The following is a 14,562-nucleotide window of genomic DNA, read 5'->3' as shown; positions in this document are numbered from 1 at the left end:
TGGTTAGGGGTGGGCAGTGTTGGTGGTCTCCTCTGCTCTGCAGCCTCAGTAGTGCCCACCTGACCAGGCGGTGAGGTCTCTCTCCCACGGAGTTTGGGAGCAGACAGCTGCTGCGGGCCGGGTGGCAAGTCTTTCCTATTGGTTTCCTTGTAGAATAAATTGTAAAACCACAAATATTAAAAAAAATCGTAGTTTTAGGAACACATTAACGAGAAGAAAGACATATAGCACAGTAGAAAGGATCTAGATTTTGGTTTTATCCCAGTTACTTCTGTTTCCTGTTTTGTCAGATTTAAAAAAAAAAACAATGGTTATTTTAGAAACGACCCTGTTGAGGCAAAACAGAATTTGGCCATCTGGATTTCTTTTCAGGAATTAGTCTTTCTTAGTTGTCATCATCTGCTTACACGGTGCACCGGGAAGGGTGATTGTTGACACACATTTAAAATTTATATGTGTTTCAGTTTTTCAAGTTTTCTAGGGCTCTTATTAGCTGTTAAATGTTTTCAGAAAATTTTGAGATTAGTGATTTGTGTCAGTAGATCTTGGGATAACTTCTTGAGCTTGTTGAGTCTTTGTTTCATTGCTTGTGGTCAGTTTCTTCAGCATACTTGTGTACCATGTTGCTTTTTCTTTCTGAATTTCCTTCTTTGTATTATTAAATAGATAAAAATTTAAGTTCTAGAAAGCAAGGGATGTGTAACTGAAGGAAGTACACAGTACGTGTCCCATGTTGAACACTAAGAAAATACTTAGTGAACATCTGTCAAAATGAGGGGAAAAAAATGATGTGCATGTTTGGTGGTGTTTCTAAGTTCCTTTGTTGCTCAGTCTGGTGGGTAGACGCCAAGTCAGCTGCTTGTTTTAGTTGTCTCCATCTAGATTTTGACCTGGGTAGGTGCTTGTTCTTTGAAAATTGCAGGAAACTAATCTACTTTTGTCTTGCTTTCCATCACTGGCTGGCCAAGCATGGTTTTGCAGCAGAATATTTTCTTTGCTTACTTAATTAGCTGCATCTTATTAACCACTGGATTTTTAAAATATTTAACATCCTTTTATAATTCATATCTTTTTCATTTCTTTTGGATGGGCCACCAGAAGTCAAATATTAGAGGAAATGTTTAAGTTCCACAAAATGAATATTCCTTTCCTTTAAAAAAGTGGTCATAATACCTTGATACTATATTCTTGTTTTAACTTTATGACATTCATTTTTGTATCTTAAGGTCTTTGACCCATTTGGAGCCTGTAAAAGTATTTGCTAGGTATAAAATGACTAGATTGTCTTTTACTAAATTTACAGCCAAACCTGTGCCTAAAACTCCTTTTCCAATGCCTTTCTTCTACTTTTTTTCCAATATCACATTCTCTGAGTCATTATTAGACATTGCACAAAAATTAAATGTACTAAGAGTCATTTTAGAAGTTAGTATCTTTGACTTCTACACATTAGCTCTATAAAAATTAGATCTAATATTGACTTGTATTGTTAGATGAAGCATCTTTCGTGTTTTTTGGAAACTGATTTCTTGTTCCTTATATTAAGAAATTAGGTCAATGTAACCAGAGCATTTGATCCATCTGTGACTTCCTTTGTGTGCTGTTTCCTGAATCATCTCTTTGATGATTCTGTTTAGAGCTATTTAATCTCTGCACATGTTTGGGGCCTTTTACAAACCCCTCCTGGATTCCAAGGATGCAGATGTTTTCTACCCTGTTAGCAACTTTAGTTTTCATTCTACAGGAGCAACAATTTAAATTCTATTAGTCACAGACTGAGTCTCAGTGATTACTCTTTCAAAATTTTGTGTCCTGGTCTCTGATTTCTCCAACTATTCCTCCACATCCTTTCTCCATGTTCTTCTCTAGTTTGCCCTCCAGAGAGGACTGTGTATCCTTGTATTTCCACAAATCTCACATAGAGTAGCTCACTCTGCTTGTGGAGAGACCCATGCACTCTGCTGCACTGTGGAGCAGGTCAGCTAGCCCAGTGAAGAGGACCACTCTGGTGTTGCCTCTCAGGCCCTGGCAGTGGGAGTGCATGGCCCACACTCAGTAGTCAAAGATGAACTTTGCATTATTTCCAAGTGAGAGTCTTATTTTAAAAGTCTTTAAAATATAACGGTTATGTAATAACTTCCTTTTAAAGCTTAATTCATGGTTGTAACTTTGGAATATAATATATCATGGCTGTTGTCTTTGCTTAGTGGCATTTTCTGTTGGTTTCTTATTGATGACCCTTAAATTCTTGCAGATTCAATAGTGGACTGTTGTGAAAACACTGGAAAATCTGCTCAGTTTGTCTTGAGTTTGTAAGAATGTGACACATCCTTACATTTTACCAGAAGCCATAGCTATGGGTGCTAGGATCTGAAAATATCTGTATGGGCTGTGTATTAGGTAAAGATGTTGATGGTTATTGGTCAGATAAGGAAAAGTTATTGGTGGGGTTGGCATGGTGCTTCTTATATTTAAATGCTCCCTACATACCGGCTCCCAAGATCTGGAAGCCCTGAGGAGCAGATCCTCAAGTACCCCAAGTGATGCTTTGTAAATTTTGCTTCTTAGTTTAACTCATCAAAAGTGGATAGAGTCTGTGATTAGGCAATAGAAGAAGAAAGGTGGGACTTGAGGATGGAGTGGAGGGTCTCAAGAGAGAAGAGAAGGGGGAACAAGAGAGGAGACCAATTGAGGAGGAAGCCACCATGTGAGGAGATGGACCCTGAGCATATGGCCTGGAAAAAACAGCAAGTAACAAGGGACATTGTGGCATGGAAATAGGTTAGTGTAGCTGTAAACCTGCCCAATTAGGCTCATGACTTGTAAATAAAGTACCTGGATTGTGTGTCTTTTATTTGGACTAGTTAGAGTGTTTTATTCCTTTTATAATTGGTGCCTTTGACCCTGAGATTAAGTCTCATGCTCTACTGAAATGAAGTTAGATATTGTACTGTGTATTTCTGGTGGTGCAATAACTTTGCTGTTTTTCATAGAGCATTGAGGTGTTTCAATATGTGTGAAAAAGAGGCAGTGAGTAGTTTTTTTATACTCTGTGCTACTGCAGTGTACACAGAATAGCTTTGTTTGGAATTAGCTAAAGTGATAGATTTGGGTCTTGCTTAACTAACAGTGTTGTTTGTAGCAGAAAAAGTTCTATAAAAGCACACATCATGCTTAACCTAATAGTATTATCGACAGCAATGAACAATTTCTTTAATATACTCATCCATTATTAATGGACTTCTTTACGGTTCAGGTGCCAGGCACATTTATACATCTGGGTGAGATTGCAAATTTGGTTTGGATATTACAAATGCTGGTAAGCTGTTTTTCTATCGAAACTGGAATTATGTTCTGTAAAGCAGTTACTACTGACAAAAATTGAGCTCAGGATTTTTAGTTGAAGGTGCACTTGTTTCATGACAAGTAGAAAATAATGGTGTTACACTGTTTTTACCTGTGCGTAAAAGAAAAACTTTAATGTTTAAGATAAATTGTCATTATAGTATATAAAAATGTTTATATAATGTGCATGTATTTGTGTGTGTGTGTGTGTGTGTGTGTGTGTGTGTGTGTGCGTGTGTGTGTGCACGCATGTGGGTATGGATGTAGTGTATAGATGAGATTATCAAGCTATACTGACTTAGTTTCCGGATATGGAAAAGAGGAAACCAAACTTCCTAAAAATGATTAGTAAGTTTTTGTTTAATCAAATGGCTGGCAGAAACTTGAAATTTCTTTAACATATTAGTTGTAAGTTCTATAGAAAGTTCTTTTAGGAAAGAAAAAATAACCATTCCAAGAAACTTCTTTTCTGTTTTTCCTGTTATAGTGAGCTGCATAGTTCTCCTAAGCAAGGAGATGGTCTTCATCCTCCTTACCACTTCCACCCTTGCCTACCCCAGTGACTGTCTGACAAGGTAACAGAATGGTTTACATTTATTAAAACATGATACCGTGAGTTTATAGAGACGCATTTTTGTCTGAACACTGCTTAAAAATAAAAAATCAATTTTACTAGTTTTTGTACTAAATATGGCCATTCGTGCAGTGTTTGGAACCTAAATATTTGCACCTGAAAATATTAGAAACCATATTTCCTTAATAAAATTTAAGGAAAATATATTTTAACATAATGATTAAATCTTATTTTAATGCAGACCTAATATCAGATTCATCAGTTAGTAAGAATCCCGATTCTACGCAAAGAAATTGAATTGATTCTGTTTTTTTCAAGAGATGAAATTGCTTCTTGTGGCTATGAAGGTAGGTATGGAGAAGCTAAGTGAGTTCTATTTCTTAATGGATAGTTGATTTGTTTTATATTTTTAGAAAAATCAAGCCTAGCAAGTCAGTTCTACAATTTCCACTTATGAAATATATATTACAAAGGAAATATTTTAGTCTGAGTCCTTCATCTATACTACCATGTAAAGAATTTTAAACAACATAATAGTCCCTAGTGATCCTCCAGTGAAAACCAAAGTAATAATAATAATAATAATAATAATGATAATAATAATAATAGTAATAGGCATTGTCATCTTTAGCTTCCTTGAGGTATAAAATGATAAGAAATTGAAAGCTATATTTTTCTTTTTCTTTTTTTATTTGAATGGCATTGGCGAGGCCTTATTTGTCAGTCTTCACAAATAAGAAAAACTCGCCTCACAACTGCTCATAACTGCCCTTCTGGGCAGTCTGTCTCTTCACGGACACAGTCACATATATTCAAGAAAACACACAGAAAATTAAGCTGAAACTCGATTTCTTTTTAAATTAAATGTAAACGATTTTCTACTGTTGCTGATGACCAATGTTGGCATCTGTGTGGTGGGTAAAATGAGGCCGGCAGCCTTTGGGGTTCAGTGCTGAAAGCTATTGATGGGGGTGGATCCAGATACCTATGGGGATGCTGCCACAGGCAGCCAGCGACTAGAGATGTTACTCAACAGACAGTTTCTGAGGGAGCAAAGCTTAAGTTACTGGGGAGTTGGCACTCTCTCTGATCAGCGAAAAACCTATGAACTCTTAACTCCTTGGGGTCAGTGAGAAAGACCAGGGAAGAGAGAAAATTCTCTCTCTCTCTCTCTCTCTCTCTCTCTCTCTCTCTCTCACACACACACACACACACACACACACACACACACACACACAAACACACACAGAGTTGATGGTAGAAGGAACAGTTTTCCAGCCCATAATACACAAGCCTTAACAGATACACATAGGTGATGGATGCCCTAACCCTTGTGCTTTATTCTTTGTTCCATCACTTATATATCCAAGCCAAATCTTTCAAGCATCATTAAATTGCAATGTAATTGTTTTAGTTTTCTTCTAGACAAAGACAGGAGTAATTATTTCATTATTTATCCTTAAAAAGTATTCTTAAAAGACTCACAGATCTAACCACTTATATAAAAATCAGTCATATCTACTTTAAATCCTCAGAATGAGTATCTACTCAAGAGCAATTCTTAATAAATCTCATCAGGAAGCTGAGGGCAAAAATGTGTATAAGAAATCAATTGTTAATGTCAGATATGTTGGCCAGTGAGTGATTTGAGGCCCCTTAGACTTTTCCCATAATTCTTAGATTATGAGGAACATGCTGGCAGTGAACAGAGCAGAACTCCATAACAGCATCAAGTCCTCAGGACACATAGCTCTCAGGACACATAGTCTTTGGAGCTCTCACACTGAGTAACATACACAAGACTGTGGTAATCGGGGTGGATGAGGGGGGCGTGGGGGGGGGAGGGTGCATACTACATCCTATCTCCATTTTAAACTTGATAAATAGTTTATTTTATTTACATGAAAAATGCACGAAGCTTGGGATTTGCTTCTCAATAAATTAAGAGGTTTCTTATTTGTTTGTAGATCTCTGTGGTGATGTGAATGTAAAGAAAATCCCAGAAGCCACTGAGTACTAACAGAGTATTATTTATTCTTCTGCTCTTAGCAAGAGGGCAAGAAACACCTGTAGCTGTAGCTTAAGCAGGAATATGTTCAGTGAATTACTTTAGTGTTTTACAGTTTTCATGGCACACATTCCTTTGTCATATTTATTTCAAGTATTTTGTTGTTGTTTTGTTTTGTTTTAGTTTCTTGAGAATAGTATTGTCCCCTTGCTTTCTGTGTTTGTCTTTTGTATATTAAAAAGGATACTGATTCCTGTGCTTTAACTCTGTGTTTTTCAACTTTTATCCATATTTATCAGCCCTAGGAGTTTTTTTTATGATTTAGTTTTTATGTATAGAATCTTAAAACCTGAAAATAAACATATATTGATTTCTTCCCTTCTCATTTGTATTTGCTTCATTACCTTGACTTGTTTAATTGCTTGACCTAACACTGTAAGAAGTATGTTGAGAAGTGAGAAGAGTGAACATCCGTGTCTTGGTCCTGATTCCAACACAAGTACTTTGAATTATTCTCTCTTTTGGATGACTTTTGCTGTATATTGCCTTTATGAAGTTGAGATAAATCCCTTGTGTCCCTATTCTCTGCAAGACTTTCCTCACAAATGGAGGCTGTATTTAATTAAAGGTCTTTTGTGTATGCAATAGGGTGGTACTTGTACTTATGTGGTAGATTATGTTAATTCTCATGTATTGACGCTTTCCTCCATCTCTGGGATGAAGTTGCCTTAAACCTAATGAGAAATCTGTTTGTGTTACTGCATTTGGTTTACATGTATTTTATTAATGCCTTGTGCACCTATGGTCATCAGAGATGTTGGTGTATGACTTTCTTTTCCGGTTCTTTGGTTTCAGCATCAGGATTAGACTCCCAGTAAATGTTTCCTACCTGTTTTTGGAATATCTTACCTTTTCTGCTTTGAGAATGTGGTGGCCACCATTTTCATACTTTTCTTCCCCTACCTTTGTATCGGCTCAAATAGGATTTAGGAAGTAATATTGACTTATTGTCAATACAGATTACAATACTGTGCACACTCAAAAGGTATACTTCTTGCTTATGAACCATGTATGATCTTGATTCCATTAATATAGGCGGAAATATTTTCAGAACAAAATCTGCTTCCTAAATGTCATAGTTTAGGGCTCACCTGCTTTGTTTTGCAACATACTCTGTTTTTGCTTTTTGTTTGTTTGTTTTGTTTTGTTTTTTGAAAAACTGCTTTTATTTGTTGTAGCACAAAACTGCTATTTAGCCTATTAATTTAAAATTAATATTTTCTAATTACATCCTTGATTTATAAGAAAACAAGTCACTATACCATTTATTTCACTTCTTAGTGTGTTTTTGTTGAATTTCACCAGGTCCATTAATGAACATAAGTTGAAGGACCATGGAAAGGAGTATATCTCTTACATATTCACAGAAGATTATGCCAAGCAGGAATATTGTGTATACGACCTAAATTTCATTGGAAGAACCTGACTGAGGAAGTGAAAAGGAAAGGATGGAAAATAGGAAAACATTTGAAAAAAAGGCTGTTGACTGACTGGAGAGGAAGGAGGAGATTGAAAATTTAAATTGTGCTACCTGAAACAATGTATTTTCATGGATACAAATATGTCTTTGCCTATTTAAAAAAGTACTAGTTACTATGAGGTAGGATTTATCCATGTCAGTTATGGTACAATATGCTTTAGGAATTTAATTCCTGGGGAATTAAATTGAAAGTTAGTGGTATGGTTATTTAAAAACTCATTAAAAACAATTTAAAGAGATAATTTCACACTGTAATTGTGTACTTTTCTCCATTTCCATTGCTTATATAGATACGTATTACTTCTTACCATTTTTTAAATGATGTTTAGTTACTTACAATAGTTTTTCTTTATGTGAGCATAGTATAAATACATATGATAGTATAAAATAATACAAAGAATAGTGTACTCTACCTTACTTATCTGTTTGTAAATACTCATTTGTGTGTGTGTGTGTGAATATATGTGTGTGTGTGTATGAATATATGTGTGTGTATGTGTGTGTATGTATATATGTGTATATATATGTATATGTATGTGTATATATGTATACTAGATTAGATGGATGAAGTTATAAAATGCATCTTGAAAGGAACCGGATATAGATCTCTCCTGAGAGACACATCCAGAGCGTGTCCAATACAGAAGTCAATGCTATCAGCAAACCACTGATCTGAGAACAACACACTTGGAGGGAATTAGACGAAATATTGAAACAGTTGAAGGAGGATGCAACCCCATCAAAACAACAATGCCAACCAAACAGAGCTTCCAGGGCCTAAACCAGTTCCGAAAGACTATACATGGAATAATCCAGGACTCCAACCACATATATAGCAGAAAATAGACTTGTTGGGGCACCAGGGGAAGGGGAAGCCCCTGGTCTTGCCAAGGTTGGAACGCTACTGCAGGGGAATACGGGGGGGGGGGAATAAAGTGGATGTACCGGGGGAATACCTGTATAGGGGAGGGGGATGGGAGGGAATGGGGCTCATATACAAGAAACTGGAAAGGGGAATAATGTTTGAAATGTAAGTAAAGAAATATATCTAATAAAAATTTTTAAAAATTAAAATTTAGGAACCAAGAAGATGCCAATGCCAGTTCTAGCTATAATGTTTAGGTCCTGAGATTGAGAAGGGGAGTTAACAAAGGTGAGGACACTGACCACCTTTTGATTTTCAGGCAAGTGGCCACAAATAACTTGAGCCTTCTATATTTATACAATGACAATTGTGCTTACCCAAGCAGTGATATCATTGCTTACATTATTAAAAGAAATCATAATATCCACATTTCAAAAGCTCTATCTTTACACAAATCCCCCAATAGTTCCCCTTCCTCCTTCTCCCATTCCTTGGATCAGTCACCACCTAAACTTATTTTGCATTAAAAAGCACAATTTCAGCAAGACAAAAGAGATGTCTGGCCAGGCTTGTCCTGTAAACAGGAAGACATACTGGTCTGGTACCAAACATGGTTACATAGTTATGCATGGTGAGAGGCCGAATTAAACATTTGTTGGTAAACTATACTAGTTATTATCTCCTATCATAATTCCCTTTTAATTGCAGACAGACAAGTTGATTTTACAAAGCAGATCTTCTAGACATCTTTCTAATATATAGATCTTTGTAAGATGTAATCATTCTAAGAGCCATTTTCAAGTCTCTATCAATCCCACATAATCTCTGAATTTTCCATGTCTCTACTGATCAGATATAGCTTCTTAAAAACAGTTATGTAAGTAGGACCTACCTCTCTCCACAACTGACACAGACTTGCTCAGTGCGACTGGGTACTTCTCTAAAGATATGATTATAAGTCTCAAATTCCCAGGATTTATGGTAACATCTGGAGGATTGATAGATACCAAAAAAGGTGAAGAACATTTTATCCCTTGAAAGAGTTTTGAGAAAAATGTAGAATCATCCACAGTGTAAGTCAGTGTGACTCCAGATGGCCTTGTCCATGACTGATGAAGTGATACAATTTTGATAATGACTATATGCAGTAAAATGAAGGAATGGAGAGCTTGTAGGGCATGCAAACTCGGTACTAAATATAAAGGCCACCAAATTAACCTTGTCAACTGAGAAGTGGTTTAAATGGAATTGCCACAGTAGAATCCTGTCACTGAAGCACTCATATGCTATTCCTTGCAGCAGCTACATGGCCACTGCCAGAAAGAGGTAGCACCTCTGCTAAATTATTTCTGATACATGCATGAGGATTTGAGTGCAGTCTCCAGAGAACATGTAAAAAGTCATGGGACTGTGTTCCAAGCCAATCATCCTGGTGCCTGTGAAATGGAGAAGAAAGAAACCCTGTGGCTTGACAGAGCCCCAGTCTAGCTATATTGGTAATTCCAGGGTCAGCTTGAGACCATGTCACAAAATCAATACAGTAGAGAGTGACTGAGAATGATACCCAGTATTGACCTTTGACCTCCTTATTCACACCTGTGGACATGCACCTGCAGACATATGTACCCCCACACAAACATGTACACACAAAATACTGCGACCTTATAAGCAGACTCAAGCCTCTTTAGAAAGTTTCATGTCATTTTTTACCCTGCAACATCTCTCATACAGCACACTGTTGTTTGTACTTTATCTTTTTTTAGTTTTAGATATATTATGCCCATTGTCTATCATAATGAATTTCATCTTTAAAAACAACCTCAGAATCATTATATTCATTCAGCCTCCTTGTCTTTAGGCAACAGAAATCGGTTTTTTAACTTATTTTTACAGGAGACTGGAGAGATGACAGAGAAGTTAAGAACATGTACTACTTTTGAAGAAGACCCATGTTAGATTCAAAGAACAAGATGACTCATAATCACTGGTAATTTCAGTTTCAGGGACCCAATACTCTTCCTTTTCTAGCCTCCACAGGCAACCCTAGACATGCAAATACTCACACATAATTTAATAAAGACACACCCCCTAATATACACGGTTACAATGTAAATTATTTTCTGGCCTTATTTTTTTTTTAACTAGGACAAAGAGGGTAAAATTATTCAATCTACTTCAAATTTCTGAAGGGGAACATTTTGCCTTCTCAATAGGAGACAAACCCCTTCAGACTTAGAGGCATCTAAATCCAAGTTGACACAAGTGTCCATCATATACATTAATGTGCCTTTTGATTTGTCTTTACTTTTCCATAATGGGTATTGCTTACAATTGTGTTGCTGCACATTTGGTTTTACCACAGGCTTCTTTGATGCTCTGAGCTGCTTTGAGTTTAATTTCTGCTCCTCTATCAATTAGCTTCTCACCTTACATTGTTATTCTATCTTATCATTCATTTTATAACATCCATGCTCCATAAATTTGAAGAAGATAACCACAATTTCTGCTTAAAGTGTACTTCCATTCCTTATAGTCACTCTATTGAAAAACATAGACTTTTGCCTTTAATTGTTGTTTTGTTTCTTTGACACAAGCTTTTTCCTTGAGTATAATAATATTGTTTTACTCTTTTAAATTTATCCTTTCCTTGTAAGACAATAGGAAACTTGTGGGGGTGCTTTGTAATTGAATATGAGGATGATCCCTCTTGTCTATATTTTGATGTCTTCTACATTTGAAAAATGAGTGCTGATTCAGCAACTAAATCCTACACAGGCAACCACTGTGGAGAGTCCAGTGGAAGTATTCGAGGACTCCTGATGGTTGTTAGATCCCCTTGGACTCATACACTTGACATTTTTAACTAATATATTACCATAAACCCAGGTTGTTGGGGTGTTTTCTTTCATCCTCTACCTCATATCTCAGAAAGAATGAAGAATATCATATTTGAACAAGGTCACTTGATTCTATTTCACGATGTGACTAAGACACCTGGAATCTCCTAGTAGTATTCCTGTTTTGGTTATAAAGGAGAACATTTTGTTTTATTTCTCTAGTTACATATAGTACATTTCAGTGTAGATGCCTATTCCTCCACCATGCAAGGAAAGGTCCCTATAAATCTAAGTGATACAAATACAAGTGCTATTGTCTGGTCACCCTGGTTACACAATACCACTGTGGAAAAGTCTCTGGAATCTACATGCCCCATATTTAAGTTTTTTGATTCATCAATCTGAGTAATACATGTTCATGAGTCTGAACCTATAGTATCCAGGAGTTGTTTAGCTTATCTCTGCAAGACCAAGTTGCCTTCATATGAACTATATATGTATTCTTCTTTTAATTCTCAATCTTATGTTCTGTTGCTGTGTAATACTATGCAGAAATTCCATGTATGTAATTTTTTTTTGCTTCAGAAAGGGGTGAAACGGAACACACATATGTATAGGGATGCTTTCTCTAAGTCTGAGTATGTATCAGCTTTACAGAATTCTTACCATATCTCATGTCAACCTATTTCCTTACTTTAATTTATGCATATATTTTAAGTCCTATATTTATAGAATTCTAATTTTCTGATTCTTTTAGTTGAGTATTTGCTTGTTTCTGCATGTGATTGCACACATGTGGATGACGGAGTCCAATTTATGGCATTCATTTCCTCCTTCCATTGTCTATGTCCCAAGGACCAGACCAAGGTTAACTGCCCTGGCAACAAATATCTTTACCTACTGAGCTATTTCACTCTTCCTAGTATGTTCATAATTTATTGTTGCATGCCGAATTGCTACCCCATGCCAAAAAAGGAATGTTTTCATGCTGGTGTGTGCTACAATCTATAACATTTCTTTAGATTAAGACATTGTCCTCTTTAATACCCTATTATGATACATATAATATCTGTGGGCATGCAAAAACACATATACACACATAATTTCACTGACATACACTGTCGGTGCCCAATGCCAGCACCGACACGGTACCGATAATCGGGTGAAACACTGCGGGATTAAAGAAACACACACACACAGGTTATTATTAGCCATTCTTTTGTAAAATTTTTAATGATATCACTTCAATACATAAGCTTAGAGATATACACCCACAAACTCTCACCTACAAACTATATAAGAAGGTTTTTTATCAACGTGATATAAAACTAGAGATAACTTGGAAGAAGAAATCTTAACTGAGAAAAAACTCTTCATAAGATTGGCCAATGAAAAAGCCTGTGGGCACTTTCTTGATCAATAATTTTGTTGGAGGGCCCAGCTCACTATAGATTGTCCCACTCCTGGGTTTATTGTTCTAGCTTTTATAAAAACACAGGCTGAGCAAGCCATAAATATAGACCAATAAACAATCCTCTTCCCATGTCTCTCTAACATTTCCTGCCTGATTAGTCACTGGGATATTTTCCCACTCTATCTGATGCAACTAGGATTTGTTTTAGTGATTTTGTGTTTTGGACTGATGGCTGCTAATGGGATCATAAAATAAGACTTAAGTTGAATCTTTCAAACTTCTAGAAAATGTGTAGAATAATTTTATTCTAATACCCTCAACTTTGAGACACAGGACATCATATATGAAAGGTCAGAAAGATTCTGCCATAAATATAGGCATCCTGAAAGGTTAATTCTTTACGACGAATAGGTCCAGGTAAGAACTAGGTAGACAAATATTAGCAACATGATTGTACATTGTAAGGTTAGTTTATATAAGGAAGTAGCCATGTTTGAAAGTGTCATATAATTGAGGGCCAGATAAAGTAGTAATTCAGAGAAAAATGTGACAGAATGTATCACAGAAAAAATATGCCCAATTCACATGAGAACAGCTTATGAATAAGAGAATACACAAGAGTAGAGAAAGAGAGACAAAAATAGACAAAAGAAAGACAGAGAGAAGTAGAGCAAGAAAGAGAAGTTGTGCTGTGTGGCATGTGTTTATGGAAGTTTTCTGGACATGATTTTACAGATTCAGGTTCTGAGAGAACAAACTATTCACCGGGGAAAACAGAAAAAGCTGGAGATTTAGAAGGATCCAGAAGATTGTAACACATTGTCCAAGTTAATGTGAGTCCAAGCAGAACAACTCATGAAGATGCCACTGGAGAAAGCACAATATTCCCATCTCCTATGACTGTCAATGGCAGATGACTTAAATGCCCGTGACTTCGGACTTGACTCCATTTTTCCCTTGGAGAACTGGGTTTGGATCTGTTGAACAAAGGCTGGCCCTGGGTTTTGAAACAAACAAACAGACAAACACACCAAAAAATATTTAAGGAAGGCAACAACTTCCTGCACGCCAAGAGACTGTTGACTCTTCTTTGGAACTAGTACGATGTGAAACTTGCTTAATAATGTAGAATCCACACAGCACAAAGGGAACACTTTAACAAATTATGAGGAAGAGAGAGAGGAGAGAGGAGAGAGAGAGAGAGAGAGAGAGAGAGAGAGAGAGAGAGAGAGAGAGATCTGTTTATCTCCCTCCTCTAGTTTTTCAGACTAGAGATTTCATCTTCCTCTGTCTCTGGTGCTGGTGGCTTTACCACTGGTTTGGGGGGACTGGGATAGGGATATGAAGAAAAAAAGTCTTGAGTGCTGATTTTAAACTCTCTCTGCCTCTCTCTCTGTCTCTCTGTCTCTCTCTCTCTAGAGTGCTCCTCTCTCTCTAGAGTACTCTCTTTCACTCTCCCTCTGCCCCTCTCCCTCTCCTTCTCCTTCTCTCTCTCTCTCTCTACACACACACACACACACACACACACACACACACACACACACACACGCACACATATACACACTTCCTAGGATGAAAGAAAAAAATGAAAAGGAAGGCACCCATGGTGATGCATGACTTTGATCTCACTTTGGTCTCAGCACTGGAGAGGAAGATAGGAAGGCCTATCTGGATGCAATGTGAAGAAGGCCTATGTCAGATTAGTTAAGGGCTAGGTAACTGTTACCTAGCTAGTCTGCCATTTTGTTGCAGTTACTAATATTATAAGGACACTTTCTCATTAGTTGTTTCTGCTGTTACTGCCGGAATTCATTACATATCCTGTTAGGTTCTTCTGTGTGATAACACACTCAGAAACCATACACTGTAGAAGTCAGTCTAACTGCTTTCTTTGTTGTCTAGTTACCCACAATATTCTTGGACCTGAACCGAACACCCAGCAGCATTTCCCAAAACCATCAACCCGAGGCCAATTTCAG

General features: G+C 36.8%; 1 pseudogene; it reads right to left on the bottom strand.

The window, feature by feature from the left end:
• LOC148006609 (uncharacterized) overlaps positions 1 to 14,562 on the bottom strand; it is a 2,902,548-nt pseudogene that overhangs the window by 1,364,353 nt on the left and 1,523,633 nt on the right.

This window comes from Rattus norvegicus, chromosome 2, assembly GCF_021556685.1.
Source record: "Rattus norvegicus strain SHRSP/BbbUtx chromosome 2, alternate assembly SHRSP_T2T, whole genome shotgun sequence".
NCBI classification, from domain to species: domain Eukaryota; kingdom Metazoa; phylum Chordata; class Mammalia; order Rodentia; family Muridae; genus Rattus; species Rattus norvegicus.
This window is presented reverse-complemented; position numbering and strand designations above follow the sequence as displayed.